At 39.5% G+C, this 21,507-nt stretch overlaps 2 long non-coding RNA genes across 2 annotated transcripts; one reads left to right on the forward strand and one right to left on the reverse strand.

Annotated features, from left to right (window-relative positions):
• The first annotated feature begins 4,273 nt into the window (after window positions 1–4,273).
• On the forward strand, window positions 4,274–6,666 carry LOC128630631 (uncharacterized). The gene is made up of 2 exons (XR_008394907.1): window positions 4,274–5,448; window positions 5,880–6,666. It is a non-coding gene; the product is annotated as an uncharacterized LOC128630631 (long non-coding RNA).
• A 2,070-nt stretch (window positions 6,667–8,736) lies between these two features.
• LOC128630633 (uncharacterized) lies at window positions 8,737–21,404 on the reverse strand. Its single transcript, XR_008394908.1, has 5 exons — window positions 21,030–21,404; window positions 20,355–20,410; window positions 11,478–11,581; window positions 9,392–10,538; window positions 8,737–9,294 (listed from the first exon to the last, which is right to left on the reverse strand). It is a non-coding gene; the product is annotated as an uncharacterized LOC128630633 (long non-coding RNA).
• Between the last annotated feature and the right edge of the window lie 103 nt (window positions 21,405–21,507).

Here is a 21,507-nt window from a genome sequence, read left to right on the forward strand (position 1 = left end):
TCATCCAGCGTTCCCTTTAGTCATCTGATGATGCATTTATAATAGATTCTCCTTCAAACATTGTTAAATTGACTTTCAGAGTTAAGAAGTTTTCATTTTTGGCAATGAGACACAGAATCATTACTGTGACAAAACATTAATAACTTCTCCATCTGAACTGTTAAAATGTGCAGATTCATTGTATTTCAATATGAAACTGTTCTCAAAAAATAGTAGACACCAGGATAATATTCATTAATAATAGCACCTAATATTCATTAGCAGCTCTAATCTGAATTTAGAGCTGTCCGAGCTGCTGCTGCAGTAAATGATTCAACATCACACCGTGATCTTAACTTCCTGTTAGCTTCAGCTGGAATAAACACAGATACGCCATGTGCGTGCAGTCTGCAGCGAGTCTTGGCTTGTCTAGGCTCAGTACTTCTCATCGCGGTGCTCCTCCATCTCCATACCGGAGTGTATTTCTTTAAGTGGATGCCGTGGCCCCGTGGAACTCGTCCGGGCAGAGAGCAGGGCTAATTTCTCTCACGTGCTTCCTGCTTTCTGCTTCCAGTGCCTCTGACTTTTGAGATGAGACAATGTGGTCCATCCGGCACTGGAAAATCCTTCTTTTTTTCACAAACTGAGTGAATTAGGAGTTTGAGAAACTCCTAATTCACTCAGTTTGTTTATAGCACCAGGTTTTCCACCATCTGGTGGCTTTCAGCCAATCAGAACATCTTATTCAGCAGGTGTACCAACCTAGCCAGTTGAGTAAAATGGTCAATTCTTGCTGCTGGACTCAGACATCATGACCCCCACTGTATCAACAAACACTAAGGCTACATTTTACTGCAGCTCATGGATGGTTTTCCTGCCCAAGTGGAGAGAAGAGAAGATTGCACACAAGACGTGTTCATTGACCATGTCGGCAAACCGCTTTAATTAGCACGGCATCTATCACACATCAACCATCAGACCAAACAACTTAGTCAGGCTGAGTAACGAATGCACAGTGGCTCCTGCAAGACAGAAGTTCAGAAAGTAGGAGACACTGCTGACGGTACAGATGCTAGAGAGGAGGAAAAGCTGTGAAAGTGTGTTTGAGAGCCAGACTGAGACTCCACTGACATCAGCTCCCAGACTTCTACCTCTTTGGCTTTCTCTTGGTTCTCGGATATTGATTGAAATTCCTTGATTTCGAAAGCTTTTACTGAAGTTCCTCAGGCATCAGACATTCCTGCTTCATGTTGATGTTCCTCATTCATTTTATTTTTACTTATTTTTGCCATTCATTTCTGGATTTTTATTTTTTCTGATTTAGTTTCCCCTTCAGACTTTCCCCAGGCTATATCCCCAGGGATATTCCTCAGGCTTGAAAAGATCTTCATCAACTTTCTACTCTTGAGAGGCTCTTCCTCAACTTCTTCAGACTTGAGAGACTCTTCTTCAGCTTTGTAGCAATCTTCCTCACCTTCCTTGGTCTTGAGAGACTCTTCCTTTTCTTCCCCAGGCTTGAAAGGTTCTTCTTGAACTTCCTCAGTTTTGAGAACCAGTTCCTCCAGTTCCTTATTTTTTAAACCTCTCCTTCAACTTCTTCAGACCTGAGACACTTCCTTTCAGTTCAACTTCTTAAGTCTTGAGAAACTCTTCCTCACCTTCTTTGTGTCACGTATTGTGACGGAGCAGAGATAGGACGGATGCAAGTGCAGGATGAACAGTTGTTTATTTGAAAGAGTGACAGGCAGACAAATCCAAAACGTGATCCAAAACGTAATCCGCAAACATGCAAGAGGTCAGGCGATTGGCAAACAGGCATACACTGGGCAAGGCTGGAATCTAGGTCATGGTCACGGAAAACAGGGTCGATAAACAAAACGAGAAATGAACTATGACGAGGAACTGGAAGTGGATAATCCAGCGCGAACTAACTTTAAACATGGAACGTGACTATGCCTACGATACGAACTAAACTAACTCTATGATACTCTCTCGCGTTGTGTGCTGGGAGGCGCGCGGTATATATGTGGACATGATCAGCGTCTAAACCGCTAGCAACTGAGAGAAATACAGACCCATGTGAAATCCCAGCCAATGACAGAACAGGGAGGAGACATGACAGAAACATAAACAAAACACACGTGTCCAGATGTCACTACGGTCAACAACGGAAAAGCAGGTGCTTGCGCATTCGCGCTTAGAGCACGCTGCTTCAAGGGGGAATCATGACACTTTGGTCTTGAGAGACTCTTCCTAGACTTCTTCAGGCTTGAAAGGCTCTTCCTAAACTTCCTCAACTTCTTTATTTTTGAGAACCTCGTCCTCAACTTCAACAAGCGCTATCTTTTTATGAGGAACTGTACAATAGTCAACCATGTGATCCTGAAGCAACTGAAGAACTTCTGAATGGACTACCACAGCTGAGCGAGTGTGAGAGAAACGAACTTGAAAAATCACTGTTGTTAGAAGAGCTCAGTACAGCTGCTCAACAACTGTCAAACGGAAAGTCACCGGGGCTGGATGGATTGACCTCCGAATTTTATAAAACATTCTGGTCCTTGATTGGCCCAGACCTGCACTTTGTCATACTCAGATGTATGGAAACAAAAGTCTTACCCCTCAGCTGTAGGAGAGCTGTAATTACCCTGTTACCCAAAAAAGGAGACCTTGGTAGCTTAAAGAACTGGCGTCCTGTCTCCCTCCTTGGGACAGATTATAAAATCTTTTCAAAGGCATTAACAAAACGCCTTAAAAGATTTTTAGCCACAATACTACATGATGACCAGTCATACTGCATCCCAGAACGCTCAATCTTCAGCAACCTTTTTCTGGTGCGAGACCTGTTGCACCTCACAGAGCTATATAAGGTAGAGATGGGACTAGTGTCACTAGGTCAAGAGAAGGCTTTTGACAGAGTGGATCATGGTTATCTTTTTAAGACCCTAACAGCTTTGGGCATTGGTGGATGCTTCATCTCATGGATTAGGGTGCTGTACACTGATGTGTACAGTATGCTGAAAATAAACGGAACACTAACAATAACTTTTCCATGCGCAGAGGTGTTCCACAAGGCTGTAGCCTGTCCGGTCTGCTGTGTACTCTCCCCATTGAGCCCCTGCTAAGACACCTGCGAGAAAATCTGCAAGGGTTTTCAGTGTTAAGCCCTGACTTATCTGATGTGACCACAGTCAAGCTCACAGCATATGCTGATGATCTGACGGTGATAATCAGGTCAGAGGATGACATCAGTCACGTGTTTTCTGGCCTGGATGTCTTTCAGAGCGCATCATCTGCACGTGTAAACTGGAACAAAACTGATGCCTTGCTTCTAGGTCAATGGCAGGAGGAAAATATACCTCACCTCCCACAGGAGTGTTCATGGAGGGACTGAGAATACTTGGGATCTTCTTTGGCACAGATCGATATATGCAGAAGAACTGGGATGGATTGACCAATAAGGTTCTAGAAAAGCTAAATAGATGGAGATGAATTCAATCACAGCTGTCCTATAGGAGCAGGGTCCTAGTGATAAACAACTTGGCTGCCTCGATGCTATGGCACCGTCTGACAGTATTGGATCCACCTCAAGAACTCTTGCTAAATGCTGAAGATTTGGATATGAAAATTGTCTTGAAAAAACAACATGAAAATGGCCCAATTCCACCAGATTTTAATAAAGTTGAGCAGTTCCAGGAGGTTGTTCTAGGTAGCACTAGAGTTAATCTCTCAACTATGGGAGATAACTGTGTCAGAATTGGAGGCTGTATTGGTGTAGTAATGAATATTCTTCAATGTCAGGAGAAGGTGTATGTAATCTACAGAGAACATGAGCAAATGGAACCTTTCTTTCACTATCCCATAAACTCAATTCAGATGGGGGTCTATTTAGTAGATAATCTCTCATCTAGCCTGAAATGATTGAGCTGAATGGAAATGTGATGAAGTATGTGAGGCTACCATATCAAGGCCGATTTGTTGCAGTGCCTTTACTGCACATAAAGTGGTAATGTAATTGAGAATAACATACAGCACTGCCGCATCAAAATAATTCATTTTTCAGTTATTGAATTCCTGCATTTTTAAAGTCATTTAGACATGAAATTAGACTAGGTGTCTTGGGACATTAGAGAGGTGTTCACCACTGGAATGTTGGATGTCTCTGATCCATGTATTCTTAGGAATGTTTATAGCAATTTAAGTTTTATTAATCTTTGTTTTTTTTCATTGAACAGACAGCTATGAGTCAGATGCAGAAGATCCAGCCCAAAAAAAATGCCAGGCGCAAAATGTAGGTGTAAAATTTTTTGTACTATGTTTTCTGCTTTCTCGTAGTAAAGTGGCTTCAACATTGTATAATTTGCTAAGTGCACTGAAGTGTCACAAATGACTTTATTTAAAAAAGACTTTTAAAGGCCAAGCACTCGACTTTTGAGCTCCTCTTTGAGGGACTCTGAGGAAGATGATGCTTTACAGCAAGATTCCACAGGTCTTCCTGCTCCTCCACCAGTCTATCATTTTGATCGACCCACAGAGGGGACTTCAATATCCTTTACAGAAATGCTGACCAGTAACCACGCCATTTACAGAGTTGGGCCATGTTCAGCTGCAGTGTGATACAGAACAACACATTGAGAAACAGATAGTCTTTGAAGACCTTAAGTAGCTGGGTCGTGTGTGTTTAATTAGGATTTCACATGTGAATGTAAGTGTATCATCCCAAATCTATATGAAATGAAGGGTATAGGTCAGAGGTCTCCAACAAGATCCACAGTCCTGGAGAGTTTAGCTCCAACCCTAATTAAACACACACGACCCAGCTATTTAAGGTCTTCAAAGACTGCTTATCTGTTTCTCAATGTGTTGTTCTTTATCACACTGCAGCTGAACATGGCCCAACTCTGTAAATGACTTCAGTGGCCTCCATGTTTACATGTGACAGCGTGCTGTGGTGATGTGTTTTTTTGTTTGTTTGTTTGTTTTTTGTGCGCATACGGGTCAGTTTAAGACCATGATCAGTTCATGCTGAAATATGACATTGGCCACATTTTAAAAATTAGAATTGAGCAATGAGGCTTGCAGTGTGAATGTAGCCTTTGTGTCCTTGTGGACTCCTTTAACGTCATCATCCACTGCCGAAGTTCAAGTCCACTGCTCAAGAACGCAAATACAGAGGACATAAAAATTCCCAGATGTATTATTCTTGATATTGAGGATGCATTGGATAGTGAGCTGTGCACAAGTTTGAAAATCCCAGAAGTCTTTGGGGCACTATGACGCTGGGCAATAGAAGCTGTCGATCAATGTTAGGATTGATTCAAAAGATTTGAAAAATTCATATTGTCAAAATTAGTGTGATATTTAATGTATTTGATGTGATATTTTAACGTCCAAACCCACAACAGCCTCAATAGAGTCTATTACACGGATACCAAAGGACTCCTCAGACCCCTACTCCTGAAGTTATTGTCAGTAAGTATGTCTCAGTTTGTCAGCAGTATCTGTGGTGCTTGAAAATTTGTGAACTGTTTTGGATTTTCTATAGTTTATGATTGTTGACAGGGAAAAATGTATAGAATAGTTGTAAAGGAAGGTAGTTGCATTTTGGGGCCGCTGGGCTACGGATTTCACAAATGTGGCTGAACGAGACTTTGGTGCATGCTGGTGTATAGTTGTGTTTAAAAGCTACAAGGCAAACTGATCGGTCGTACATCTAAGACATGTGACACGGACATGGATTTGGAACAAATGACACATATCATGTCCTAAAAACCTTAACTAGCTGGCTCGGGTGCCCTAACCTGAAAAACAATTTTAAAAAATTGCAATACACATTTATTTTAAAAACTATTTTATCACAAATAAATCAACATTCTTTTTTTTTTTTTTTTTAACCTCACCAGCTCCACAAGAGCCTTCAAGATCTGGGTTCCAAGAAACACCTTTCTGTGGAAAGACCTCTACAGCCACCTGTAGTCAGTGCCAGTAATTTGGTGTAGGCCAAAACTAGCAAGTATTTGGACGGTGACACTATTTGGATACGTTTGGCTCTGTATGCCACCACAATGGATTTGAAATGAAACAACTGAGATGCAATTGAACTGCAGACTTTGTTGTGGATAAAAATGACATGAAATAAACACGAGGGAGACCTAGTATGAGTAATATGTAATTTTATTGAAAATTCACAGGACTGGTTGGATTCACACTTTAAGATCTTTAAGAGTAACACACTATGGTTTATTAGTCACAGAGAAATATAAGAGCTGAGGAGGGCAGGCTGAGAAACACACACACTCTCGTACAGTCAAGGGCGGGCGTGCAGACATAACACACACAAAGGCCCCAACGCACACACACATAACAACATGAGACTAAGGTCTCTCTAAAATTGTTTTCTCTCTCTCCCACTTTCAATCCTAATGGTAGTCAGAAAGTCCTCTTTCAAAACATCATGTTAAATTTGATAAACCTTTTTTTAAACATCATGGTAATGTAGCTCTTTTTAAAGCTCTTTTTAACCCTATTGGTATTGAAATCATAGTCTTTTTAAAATATATTGGTTATCTACTGTGTAAATACAGTATAAATACTGGAGCTTGAGCTCCAGGTGTCAGATCACTTCTGAGAATTCTCATCATTGTGGATCTCGTGAGGTGGAAATAAAATCTGGACCCTTGCTTCTTCTCACTTACGGCTGGTGTCTTTTTTTTTTTTCTATCTCCAACTGGGTTTAGAGGTGTGAGTATTTGCTTCTATGTTGAATTTTAAGTGTCTTTGGGTAATAGGCTAAATTTGGGCCAGCAACTTTCAGCTTTAATTCAAGGGGTTGAACAAAAATATCATATGAAACGTTTAGGAATTGCAACCATTTTTATACACAGTTCCCTTATTTAAGGGGCTCAAATGTAATTGGACAGATGAACATAATCATAAATAAAATGTTCATTTTTAATACTTTGTCAAGAATACTTTGCAGGCAATGACTGCTTGAAGTCTGGAACCCACAGACATCACCAAATGTTGGGTTTCCTCCTTTGTGATGCTCTGCTAGGCCTTTACTGCAGCTGACTTCAGGTGTTGTATGTTCGTGCTTCTTTCTGCCTTGAATTTTGTCTTCAGCGTGTGAAATGCATGCTCGATCGGGTTGAGATCAGGTGACTGACTTGTCAATTGCAGAATGTTCCACTTCTTTGTTTTAAAAAACTCCTGGGTTGCTTTTGCAGTATGTTTTGGGTCACTGTCCAACTGTAAAGTGAAGAGCCGTCCAATTAATTTCACTGAATTTGGCTGAATCTGAGCAGACAATATATTCACATACACTTGCTTTGATCTTCTGTCACATCACCAATAAATACTAGTGACCCAGTGCCATTGGAAGCCATGCATGCCCATGCCATCACACTACCTCCACCGTGTTTTACAGATGATGAGGTATGCTTTGGATCACGAGCTGTTCCAATCATTCTGGTACAGTTTGATCTTAGTTTCATCTGCCCAAAGAATGCTTGGTCTGGCTTGTTTAGATGTTTTTTTTGGCAAAATCTAATCTGGCCATTCTGTTCTTGAGGCTTATGAATGGTTTGCACCTTGTGGTGAACTCTGTATTTGTTCTTGTGAAGTCGTCTCTTCATGGGAGACTTGGATAATGATACGCCTGCCTCCTGGAGAGTGTTCTTCACTTGGCTGGTGTTGTGGAGTTTTTCTTTACCATGGAAAGGATCCTACGATCATCCACCACTTTTGTTTTCCGTGGACATCCAGGCCTTTCTGTTGCAGAGCTCACCAGTGTGTTCTTTTTTTCTCAGACTGTACCAAACTGTTGATTTGGTCACTCCTAATGTTCCTGCTATCTCTCTGATGGATCTTTTTTTTTTTTTTTAACAGCCTAAGGATGGCCTGTTTCACTTGCATTGAGAGCTCCTTTGACCGCATGCTGTGTGTTCACAACAACAGCTTCCAAATGTGAATGCCACACCTGGAATCAACTCCAGACCTTTTATCTACTTACAGGCTGCCTGCAGGTCCTTAAAGTCTTATCTCTCTAGATTTCTCCTTTCCTGGAAAGTCATGGAAAGGAAATACTGGATTTTTCTTTCACTGTTGGAGCAAATGGTAATGCAAACAGGATATTTGCTCTGGTCTCCCATCTACCTCTATAGAAGTTTACCCTGCTGTAGTTTACTTAAACCCAGGAATGGATGTATATGCATGAACACAATCCATTATAGCTGATGTATCGTGTAGCAAGACTGAAGTGATGTGCAGGTCTTCAAATCTAATACTTTTTAATATCATAGTCAAGAAATTTCCAATAATGTAAGTGCTGATACCTGCAGCTACCCTGTGCTTAACTGATGAAACAGTGAAGGAACAGCCCACACCTGTCCATGAAACAGCTTTTGAGTAAAATGGCCAATTACTTTTGGTCCCTTGAAAAAGAAGGGGCTACATATTAAAGAGCTGTAATTCCTAAACCATTCCTCCAATGTGGATGTGAATACATTTAAATTAAAGATGAGGGACTGCACTTTAAGCCCATATTCATTATTTAACTGTAACTTGAATAAGTGTGTAATAAGCCTCAGCATTTTTATTATAAGCTACAAGCAATCTGCTTCATTACATTTATTCTCAGTGAATATGAAATTACTGCAGATATATTTATCATCCCCGGGGAGGGTCTCTGTTTGCACAAAGGACCAATCACAACTGTTGTCTGCATACACAGACGTTATTACAGTTTTTTAGAGATGCACATCAGGCAACGCAAAGGTCTGACGTAGAAGTATAAATAGCCTTTTTAGCGTGTCTCGAATTGCAGAAGTTGTCAACTGTTTTGCCTCATGTTCATTAGATGCTGTCCGAAAGAACCCGTTAACATCAAGGGCAACAAGTGCTGAGATTGTGACGGTGATGAAAAGGTGGCTGCAGCTGGCTTCAGACCGTGGAGGAGGATGGAAGAGGTGCAACAAACAGTAGCTTGCCCTGACTAGGAACGCATAAACCATTATAATCAACGAGGAAAAAATTCAGCGGTGATCATTCTGGAGCTCACGAGTCTGGACGCTCTCTTCGCCCTCTGCCCGGAGCTCCGTCCATGTACTTAAAAAAAAAAAAAAAAAGAGGAAATTTCGGCTGTGCGACATGCGCAGAAATCCTGGCCTGTGTGCCAGAAAAGAAAAGCCACCCCACAGAAGTCTCATATCCCGGCATATGCTTCCTCAGGCGGCAGAAAGCTTTCAGCCACTTCAGCTCCAGCTTGGTGACGGCCAGCTTAGCGAGTCCGAAAGCGGAGGCAGGTTTGTGCTGCTTCACCTGGGAGAAAGGGACAATGAATGAAAAATATTAAACACCCCCATGTACAACACAGCAGCCCCTGGAAATAAAAGTGAAATACACAGAAGTTACTTACATTGATCAGAAAGAGACCGCCGTCAGCCTTCTCGAGGTTCTCAAACTCCTCAGTCGTGAGGTTCTGCAGGACTCCGGTCCTGTGTCCGCTGACCGAAAAGAAGTGAGCACACAGCAGCCCGATGCAATGGTTGAGCATGTCCGGGTCTGCTGGACGAGCCTTCAGATCAGCGAAGCAGGGACAGCGTCCGACAGTTTGCCGTGCAGGAGCCGTAAGTACTCCCACGCTCTTCTCCGCTCGCACGCCTTGCCTGTGGAGCACGACTCGACCGGACAGATGTCTGCACTCCCGCTGCAGCAGTCTTTGGAGACTCGACAACCTCGTGGAGCCAACTCGGCCCTCGGTCAGTCTCTCATCGAGTTAATGGAGGAACTTGGAAACGCGCGTCAGAAATAACTTGGCCGTAGTGACCTTCTACCGCTGGCACAATGATTTCATCCATTCAAGGACTCTCGAGACATTGTCAATGTACTTCAGGTGGGCTGCCAGGGGACTGTCCGTGTTGGCCCACAAAGTGAAGGAAGTGCTCGACGTGTCTCCTCTCCTGCTTGCTGTTGGCCGTGGCTTTGGGGACATCTCTGAGGCCTGTCAAGCCGAGCCGTGTACACTTAACATTGGCTCTGGAAAAAAAAAAAAGGGGGTTGGGCAGGCGGCCGGGGACATGCCGGGCTACTAGTGCTGACAGCCGCTCAAATTCTGCGGAGAGTTTTGCTACTTTTTCGATCAGTTGAGAACATTTGCAACTTTTAGATTTCTTCGCCTCACCGAAAGCTTGCAGTTGTTGTTGAGCAGCTTTATTTTGGCGCCGAGTAGTAACTTCCTGACCGTGTCCCCGGCGAGCTGGTGAAGGTCGAACAGGTGGCAGTCTAGCCGGCGGAAACCTTTCCTGCTGCATGCAGACACCGGGCAGTCCAGAGGATCCGCATATCACCCGCTCGCCGCCGCCAGGTGAAGCCCGCGTTCCTCTGGACCCTGCTGATGAATCTGGGCGAGATGAGCCTGCACGTTGGTGTAGAAACGCCGACAAACTGGACACGCTCTCCTCCGTGACATCTTGCTGTTCTGCAAGCAGCGCCGCTAGAGCGGGTGCCTTTATATTCAGCCAATCAGGAGGGCGGTCCCATTAGCAGACCTAATAGGAACCACCCTGCAGCAAAAAAAACGGCATGCACTGCCTATTAGGGACGTTTAAACGCTTATAAATGTGCCCTTAATAGCTACTATGGTGGAATAAATTACATACTTAAATTACAATGTTTCAGCTGTGTTCTCTTGCTATTTAAGGACGTTCCGATACTTTCGCATGCTTACAAATGTGCTCTGAACAACTGCCACGGTGGAATAAATAACATGTTAAAATAGTACAGAATGTTTCAGCTATATGCACTTGCTATTAGGGACGTGCCGATGCTTCCGCACACTACCAAGTGTGCTCCGAAAAATTGCCACGTTGTCATAAACAGGGTTCCATTCTTTCCTCACACAGTTCTTTGGCTATCTGCACAGGCAAGTTACCAGACATCGCAGGCTTCGAACAGCCAGTGTGCAGGGAGTCAGAGTTTTTAATTAAGCACTTGAGCACCATTAGGCGGTTCATTTCAGGCTCTCCGTCACATTTTATGTGAATGTGGCCATGACATTCCTCACAGTTGCCTCTAATTTCTATGAATTTCTCTGTGGCTGATGGATAGACCTTGGCTCTTTTAAAGACAAATGTGCAGGGGCTTTTCACTTCTTCCCAAATGTGATGATTTATCACATGTGTCCAGATGCTACACTTCAGAATTGTGTATTCCCTTTTTTGTGTTTTCAGAGAACTTGTTTTTGTACTGAATTGTTTCGGGCATGAATTCAATCCATTTCTGAAATGAAACTTCAAGATAAAAAGTCTGGCAATCTTTTGGTCTTGGGGAAAGGGACCTGGCTCAAAATGAGTGTCATCACTACTGCCACTTGTTTCATGATCACTTTCATAAATAAACCCTAAAGCAGTCCAGATGTTGTGTCTAATAATAATGCACCTGTAGTAAATCTACGCTAATCAGAATTGTGATAAGTGTTTTATTCATACAACCAACAGAAGTACCTCAATTTAGCTGAAAGGAGCTGTCTCGCGCTGTCTGATTCTCAACAGTCATCTCGCTCGGTTTGAATGACGCACCTGCGCACTCAGCCACGCCCACCAGATGACTAAACAGTAGAAATGAATGGAATAGGGATATAAATAAATAGATCAATAAAGAAGATTGCACTTTGCATTCCATATTTTCTCCATCACAGTGATTGCAAATGTTATATTATATTTAGAGCTGCAACAACTAATCGATAATAAATAATCGATTATGAAAATCGTTGGAAACGAATCTCATTTTCGATTAGTTGGTCTGCACGGTGCGTTTACTCATTACATTACTTCTGTACTGAAAACACGCTTCGGAGAGTAAATATTAAAGTAGTGTCCTAAATGAAGTACTGTACACTTACACCATGTACTTACACTACGCACTACTCTCCCGTCTAGTGCAATAGGGGTCCCCTAGTGGTCAGTTGTGTAATTGCAGGGGGTCCTTGGGAAAGTTTGATTATATATATATATATATATATATATATATATATATATATATATATATATATATATATATATATATATATATATATATATATATAAAAGGATCAAAACATTCAAATGAGATGTTTTACAATTAACCAATTTGTTTATTTGCGAGCAGTCACAAATATCACAATCGTTCATTGATGGAATTTACTTTAAATTTATTTACAAATGAAATGATAATTTGCAAAAACCTGAGTGGTAGAGAAGGTCAAGTGTTGCATTGATGGATAAACAAATAAATAAACAAAATATAATTCTAAGAGTCAAATTATATGTCACACCAACAATAAAATGTAAAAAATAAAACATTGAAATGTTTTGATTCAATTTTAAATGTCCAATGTTAACATTATTAATGTTGAATATTAATAAAATAAAGCAACATATATATAAATGACTATAATTGTTGTGGAGCGAGGGGGTCCTTGTGGATTGTTCAAAATAGGCTAGGGTTCCAGAGCGCACAAAATGTTGAGAATCACTGGTCAAGTGTATGAATTTTAGAAAGGTAATATCATCTCAAATGGAACGCAGTAGTGGAGCATGACATCATACACATGTAATGTAATGCCGCTAGCTTTAGCAGATACCCAGGGTCACCGACAATGACTTTCTTCAGTTTACTGTTTACGTCAACGTTACCTTTTATTCCCAAAAGGACTTCAGTCACCATCAGACATCAGACGGAGGAGTAATCATCAAGTGACAGAGGAAGAAAGTGTGCAACCTCCAAGTCCTCTAAGGCAGGGGCACATTTTATATTAAACCACGGAGAAGATTAAACTTTACAAACTGAGGTTTGTGGAGCAGGGAAGCACGACAGTGATGCACGAGCACAAAGTTATGTTTGTATCCAAAATTCTCCACAAAATGTAAGGGGTTGTAGAAACTGGTGCAAGTTGCTTAAAAGTAAAACTCTTCCCACACTTCATTTATCAAAGATAAATGAGATACAGGCTGATTCTGGGTGTGGACCATTATGACTAATTGGGCTTCTAAACACAATATTCAAACGTCACAAAATGTGGTATACATGGACAACAAGACATAGAATAAGCATGTCATGTTTCATGGATTTCTGGTGCTCTGAGTGCCAACAACAATTTTTTTAAAATATCAGCCATTTATATCAATGAGAATGAGAAAAGAAGGCCATAACACTAATGTTGTCCACCAGAGGGAGCCACATGATAACAAATCCTTTCAGGTAAACCTTTCATAGTTTAAAATCTCTGTATAAATAGTTCAATTGGTCCACTATGCATAAAATTCATTATAGTTTCATAACTTTAATAAAGTCTTAAACCATCTAAGCCTAATCCGTTTGCAAAAGAAATCATGATCTTCAAAATACCTTCATTTTTATATATCCTAAATACTGAAAACATTTGTTAAGTTTCTAGACATGACTGAATGCATTGTTGTCCAATTAAAATGAAGACAATATTATTTGTGCCTTTCCCATGTTGACTCCTGTCTTGGAGTCAGGATCACACTGCTGGTACTGGCAGTGTCCGGCTCTTTAAGAACTCACTTACACATGATGTGTCACTCATTACCATTCTGTTTCTTTCCAACAAAAAGAGCTTTTTAATGCATTAAAACTCGTGTTGTGTTTCGCTAAAAGGGAATGCTGTATCCATGGAATTGTCATTGCCATATCATGGCACATATGGAGAAATGAAGCATTTGTTTTAATTCTATGTTGCTTGTAGCATTTTAAGATGTATTAAGGCACAAGTGAGGTGTAAGAGGCTGTGCTACACCCCACACAGTCAGCAGAAGACAGCAGCAGTGCACAGCAAGAGTTGCCATGTGGGGGAACTCAGTTACCCAGAATACTCCAGGCTGATTAACTGGGATTGCCTGCACTTGCCAGGCCGGATGCTTAAAGCCAGACTTTGAGGCCACTTTTTGTCATACCTTTGTAGTGGGGAGAAAATTTGCCTCATGTGGGAACTACTGGGGAAGGGAAGTTGGGTCAGAGCCACTCAAATGCCAGGTGTCCCCTCAGGAAATTCTTTGAGGACGGGGCTCACAACCTAGGTAAAATCATCTCCCACCCTCCCTGCTCCACTTTGGTTGCTCTGCTTCCTTACTCAGCTGAGGTCATTACTCCACTGCGTGGTTCCACTGAGGATATCCCCCTACCCCTCTGCTCTGCAGAAGATATCATTACAGCTCATGGCCTCACCACTCTGTCTCTCTGTTCTGCCTCCAATGTCACTACACCACCGTGTAATGCATGACATTCAGTGTATTTTACGTTACACCCATACTGTTCCTCATTATCTCAATATCATTCAAAAATTGACTGTTCTGTCTCAGATGAGTGATGAACTTGATTTTGAAGCTGTGTTTCCTGATGTTGGTGTTGCACTTCCACCAAAAAGTGTTAGTGAACCTAGTAATCATTTCTACATTTGAATATGATCATGAGGCACATGGCTCTCACTTCACTTATTCTACAGGGTTCGGCAGGGATTTGGTTCAACCTACTAAAGAGTGGAGAAGCGGATACCAGAACTTTGCATGCTGAATGCCCAGTTTTTGTAGGCAGTACGTGGGGTAAATTTCCAGTAAGCACCTCTGCAGAAAATGCTTGGCGTATTTGGTTATTTTTATTAATGTACTCAATTTTACTGAAAATTGGAAACAAAATCAGTGCTCACTGATATCCAAGCAACTTCATAAATCTTTTGTAAATATTTCTTTTAATCTTTGATTTAGTTGCCAATAAGTGGCTCTGCTGTCGGGGACAAGATTTCAGGAGAAGGTGCACTCTGTACAGGTCCGACTGAGACTGAAAATTGAAACTCTACCTAAAGCAAGCTGAAAAGATTTTCAGAACTAAGATATTTGGCATTGATCAAAGGGGCTGATTAGATTTGTACAAATTTTTTGTAATGTGTATATGAAGAATAAAATACAGAATTGATATGAAAGATAAATATATTAGTTTACTATTTTACAATATTGTGTAATCTCTAGATAAAGGTGATTACTGCACTTCCCTGTTTACTGTTTTATCAAAGGCTTGACACAGTGGATCATGAAATATTGCTGCATAGATTAAATAGATTAAATTGGTCTATTAAATCATTTAAAAATTATTGAGGTAATCTCAGAGAGGCTATTCGGGTTAAATAAAGGCTAAATAAATAAATAAATAAATAAAATGGCTCTTTCCACAGGTGATGGCTAATTCCCTGCTTTTCTTGTAATACTTGATTTAATCTCCCATCCCTTCAGTTCTCTCATCTTCGTGTAATCTCTAATCAAATATCATTTGTTGGAATACCCCCTCTCATAAAGGGGTCTTCTATTCTCATGTTTAGTTAATCTGTCAAAGAGTTCTAGTCTGTTGTCTGCAAAAATACAACAAAATACAACAAAGATTCATTCTTCTCCCTTCCTGAATTCCTTTCTTAATATCCTTCTGGTGAATGAAAAAACTAAATCCTTTAGTCTAAGACTATTTGTGATGTACACTAATCTAACATGTTAATATCCCATCTGTGCTAACGAGTGATAATCCCAATAATACAGAACTAAAATAGAGTAAATGAGGTTGAGATCTAGACATGTATTTACAGTTCTCTAGTCTCTTTTATCCCACTAATTTTTATTCAAAACATCCTATTGAATTTGTTTTTACTGTGTACAACAATAGTGTTTAGTTTAAAGGGTAGACGTGCATGCATCCCCTTTGTCCCTTATTAACTTACAACTGCACCACACTCAAAATATCACTCAGACCCTTCATACATGACATTTAAACTTCCTTCACTTTCTGTAAATATCTCTAATCATGAGTAATGCGTATGTGTATTTAACTAGTCTAACAAAATTGATCATCTATGAGCTTGGTTTCAATTTAATACAAATTTGTTTCCTTCGCTGAGCGCCATTTGTGAAAGGCGTAAAAACGTTCCATTATAAATGTATCCATTTCATTTAAACTGTATTTGATCCTATAAAGTTGGTGTTAAGTCTACTCATGTCACGAACTACATTTCCCATCCTGCACTGCGGGCCACAAACATCTCTGCCATGTACTGCAAATCCCAGATCACACACCTGCATTAAATTCACAGCACAGTCACAGCCACAGTATAAAGACTTTCAATTCACTCACAGATTGTGCAGTATACGCTCCATTCCCCGTGTTTGTGACCATTGCACTGTCTTATTTAAATATTGAGACTTGTGTTTCGTATACATTGTATTACATGTCCATAGCACACCGTATATAATATATATTTGTATATTCACACATTACTTTATTCTATTCAACAGTCTACGGTTCAGTAAAGAAACAAGTCTCTCAAACTACACTGCTGCAAAGAGACTGTAACTGAACTAAACTAATAAACATGTCACTGCAGTGAGACCCACATCAGCACAACAACAGGTCACATCAACAGCAAAAGAAACCACCACGTAACATGCAACACTGTCCGATCCACACACATGTAATCCATGCAAATCCTAATTCAACATTAACTATTCATCTTATTCTAATGTGAAGGACTCAACACATCTGGAATAGACAGAAAACATGTTACAAAAAGTTTGAAAATAAGTGTAGACTAATATTACCATCAAATCTTACTAATTATTCATCACTGGACATAGGCACTGTTTAAAGAGAAATATACAGCAAATTATTCATCACTGTGCAACACGAATACCTCACGCCAAAAGAACTCACACTTACACTGCTCAACTTAGTAAAACAGCAGTTACATTATTATTATTATTATTATTATTATTATTATTATTATGTATTTATTTATTTTTTGCTTTGAGTTCATTGCACTCGTGACGTGAGTGACCAGTTGGCATGGCAACATCAGGGCACGTAAAGATTTATAGACACATACAGGAATCAAAGATACACAAATTAGTGATGGTTATTCCAGCTCTTTTCAGTGAGTCAGTTCATTTGGCTCAGCAATAAACTCCCAAACGACTCTTCATTCAGTACGACTAATGGCTTTTATAATTCAGCCAAATTTAGCAATATTTGGACCCATGATTAGTATGTGTGCACATATATCACTTAACTTGTTCAGTGTAGGCTAATTATACTAACCTTTAATTGTACATCATTTTGGATTATGTTTAGCATAAAACCTTAAATAATATAAAAACAGACATTATTACCCATGTGTATTAAGTGTTTTATTTAGCTTGATCTATCCAAAACTCAAACCATTCCAAACAAACCACACTCACTACACTGCTGGACTACAGGTAACAGCAGCGCACCCCTCACTCACGTACTCCAGTTTTAATCGAAGGTTCACATTTCAAATTCCTGTTGGAATCTTTCTGACCATGTTCATGTACAGTTTGTATAAGATTTAGTTCCACTTATTCCTACTGATTATTGTGCAGTGTTTAACAGAGGTACAGTATATTTTGAGATGTTTACATAACCTTTGAAAATAAATTATTGGTTTTAACTTTGCTTTCTGTTTCTGTTGTAGATTTTTAGCTTATTTATTAAATGATCTGGCAGAGAGAAAATGGGAGTGAGAAACTTTTGGTAGGTTTAGTATTGAGCCATAAGTTTAAAAAAAATAATAATGTTGCAGTGGCACGAAGCTCAGTAGAATTTTCTGCCATAAGTTTAATTTCCCCAAAGTTCTATGATTTTGCTGTAGCAGTGACATTGATTTGGGACATCCATCCATCCATCCATCCATTTTCTGTACCGCGTATCCTACACAGGGTCGTGGGGGAGCGTGGAGCCTATCCCAGGGGACTTGGGGCACAAGACAGGGGACAGCCCTGGATAGGGTGCCAACCTGTTGCAGGGCACAATTGCACACACACTCACACACATTCACACACTACGGATCATTTGGAAATGCCAATCATCCTACAACACATGTCTTTGAATTGGGGAGGAAACCAGATCACCTGAAGGAAACCCCCGAAGCATGGGGAGAGCATGCAAACTCCATGCATATGATAGTTGTTGTTATTGTTATTATTGTTGTTATTATTATTATTATTATTATTATTATTATGAGGATCCTGTTGTGGAGAGGCTTTTCCAGCCTGTCTCTCTACCACACCTTAAAGCATCTTAACATCACAGGACAACAAATGAAAAGAACTATCAGGAACACCACAGAGGCTGTTGAGAGAGCTTCAAGAAGGCTCTGGAGGGTTATCAGCAATTTGGACATAGGCCAGGTCCAGGGAGTCTTAGGATTAAAGACCCGAAACACCCAGTGACTCCAGGTTCCATCACTAATGTGTCCAAAAGCACATTGCAAGATGTATGAAAAAAACATGAAAATATTAATAATAAAAATTCATTCATTAATTCCATAAAAATCAGAAAAGTTGGCTGGACTAGAAAAAACATGCACAATGACCATCCAAGCTGTTTTTTATTTTATTTTTATTTTATTAATTACATTATTTTTGCAGACCCAGCAGATACAGTCAGGTTCATAAATATTTGGACATTGGCAAAGTTATTGTTTTTAAAAATATATATTTTTACCACAGTATATTGGAGTGGAAATAAAATAATATCCATATTCATTCTTTCATTCCAACTCTAATATACTGTGTTCGACAGCTAAAATAATAACTTTGTCAAGTAACGAAGAGGAAACATTAGCATTGTCTGTATACCAAAAAAAAAAAAGAGAACCTCTATGTTATGTTAGTATCAGGGTACTGGTATTGCACCTCCCCATAATCCACCTCCTCTGTATTAAAGGTCATTTTAGATAGCAACTATAGAAAATATAGTAGTTTAAAAAAAAACAACACCCTACTACACACTCGTCTCCTCATGCTGCAAGTGCACACTGGTTTTGGCCTAGTAGGGCGAGTAAGGGAAATTGAACACAGGTTATTGGGGAAAAATAAAATGTAAAGCAAGGCAATGTTCCTAAGCACACCTCCAAAGTTGTAACAAAATGGCTTAAAGACAACAAAGTAAATCTACTCGAGTGGCCATCAGAAACACCCTGACCTGACTCCCAAAGAAAATTTGTGGACTGAAGTGAAAAAGCATGTCTGAGCAATGAGGCCCTCAAAACAGTTCTGTCTGGAGGAATGAGCACAAATTACAGCAAATCATGAGAAGCTTGTGGAAGGCTACCCCAAGTTCAATCAATGAACAGGCAATACCACTAAACACTAACAAAGTGTATGTAATTAATAATCTGTCATGTTGGGCTTGATGGTTGCACTCAAGTCTTGGTTTGAAGACAGATAGTGGCTTGTTTAAGTGTTTAAAGGTCCATTATTCGCATCAAAGGATGTTTGATAGTTCACAGTAATTCAATTTCACAAGTAAAATCATTTTGGCTTAAATCTTAATTCACTGAGTCATTTAAGTCATTCACGAGTCACAAGTTTCCACATACACACACATACGAGTTTGTATGTGTGTGTGTGTGTGTGTATATATATATATATATATATATATATATATATATATATATATATATATATATATATATATATGTATGTGTGTGTGTGTGTGTGTGTGTGTGTGTGGTAGGGCTGCACGATTATGGCCAAAATGATAATCCTGATTATTTTGATCAATATTGAGATCTCGATTATTTATCATGAATCATCATGCTGTAGAGATTTGTTAAGTCAATTACATCACATACACATCATATGAAGAAAAAACTTAACTCCTTACATTAATACATTAGATGTATTGTACACTAGCATTAATGTCTGAAAACTAAGCTTAATTTCTGACAGGGGTTTGAATGTTTTCAGATAGAGAGTATATATTTATAAGCAAAATGCTCAGGTACAGGTCTAATACTCAACTCTCGGACCATTGTGGATGTTTAAAACTAGTTGTATGAAACATGTATGTATTCTGCCGAAGTTTTGCGTTTAGGGGTGTGTGTGAGTAGGGTGGGGGAGGGGGGTTAACTTCACGCAGATAACCTGCGTTTCCCAAAGCCCGCTTCCTCGAGCTTTAACAGCAGAAGATTAAAAAATATATTCATTTGTATTGGTTATATGTCCACTCAATACACATTATTAAGACAATACACATTGTGTCCTTTTTTGTGTGTTTATTCTATGAGAAATAGAGAAGCTTGAATGTACAGCGAATGTCCGATATAAACCAACTTTAACGCGCGCGGATTACAAAACTTGTTGAACAAAAATTTTCTTCGATTATTATCATTTAGATTAGGGAGCAATAGCTAATTATCTGACTAAAACTGGCTGGTATCTGCTCGATGCTTACTACAAAGTAGTTAATTAACATTCGTTTAAAAACAAGAACACAATTATAAACATAAATATTATAATTATATTTCGCTTAAACATCCTTACCTTAAACTCCTGAGAAAAGTTAAAATTGAAGAAAGAAAACCCCGTGTCTGCTGTGTCTAGAACAACATAGAATACTATTAGAAAATGGCGAACAGATTAATAAAAACTGAGGGAACGGATTAATAAAAACTGAGGGAACGGATTAATAAAAACTGAGGGAACGGATTAATAAAAACTGAGGGAACGGATTTATAAAAACTGAGGGAACGGATTTATAAAAACTGAGGGAACGGATTTATAAAAACTGAGGGAACAGATTTATAAAAACTGAGGGAACAGATTTATAAAAACGGAGGGAACAGATTTATAAAAACTGATGGAACAGATTTATAAAAACTGAGGGAACAGATTTATAAAAACGGAGGGAACAGATTTATAAAAACGGAGGGAACGGATTTGTTAAAAAAAAAAACCTGGGGGAACAGATTTGGTAAAAATCTGTAAATAAATAAAAATAAAAATAAATAATTAAAAAAATCTTGAGGGAACAGATTTGCGAAAAAAAAAACCGGAGGGTGCAGATTTATAAAAACCGAGGGTACAAATTACAAGTTAAGAATTACTATTACAATTTAAGATTAAAATTACTTGTTGAACAACAACTTGATTTGTTGATTGGCAAACAAGAACTCAATTATAAACATAAATATTATAATCATATTTAAACATCCTTACTGTGACTCCTGAGGAAAAATGTGTCTCCTACAACCATGGGCGTAACCACGTATTCTTTTGGGGGGGGCGTGTCCCCGCCAATGTTGAGGTAATACCAATCTTTCCCTCCCAATATACAGTAGAAAATGTTTTCTATATGTCCCCCTTTAATGAACCTTGCAAACTGATCTGTCTTTTCATCTATTCTATTTATTTACGTCTACTCGTTTTTAATATATTTCCGTTTGTTAAGGAAAATGGGTGAGTGCCCCCCTCCAATTATACACTTGGTTGCGCCCATACTCAACGCAAAAATGGCGCGAGTATCAAATAAAAATGTCGTCTGTCCACCGGATGGCGCTCAGATCACACATACAAACACAGCACAAACCTACAGACCTTGTGGGGAGGCAAGACTGGTAAAAAACTAATGCCATATATCAGGGGTGCCCACACTTTTTTGACTTGCGAGCTACTATTAACATGACCAGTCGAAGAG

Source organism: Ictalurus punctatus, unplaced genomic scaffold (genome assembly GCF_001660625.3).
Source record: "Ictalurus punctatus breed USDA103 unplaced genomic scaffold, Coco_2.0 Super-Scaffold_100058, whole genome shotgun sequence".
NCBI classification, from domain to species: domain Eukaryota; kingdom Metazoa; phylum Chordata; class Actinopteri; order Siluriformes; family Ictaluridae; genus Ictalurus; species Ictalurus punctatus.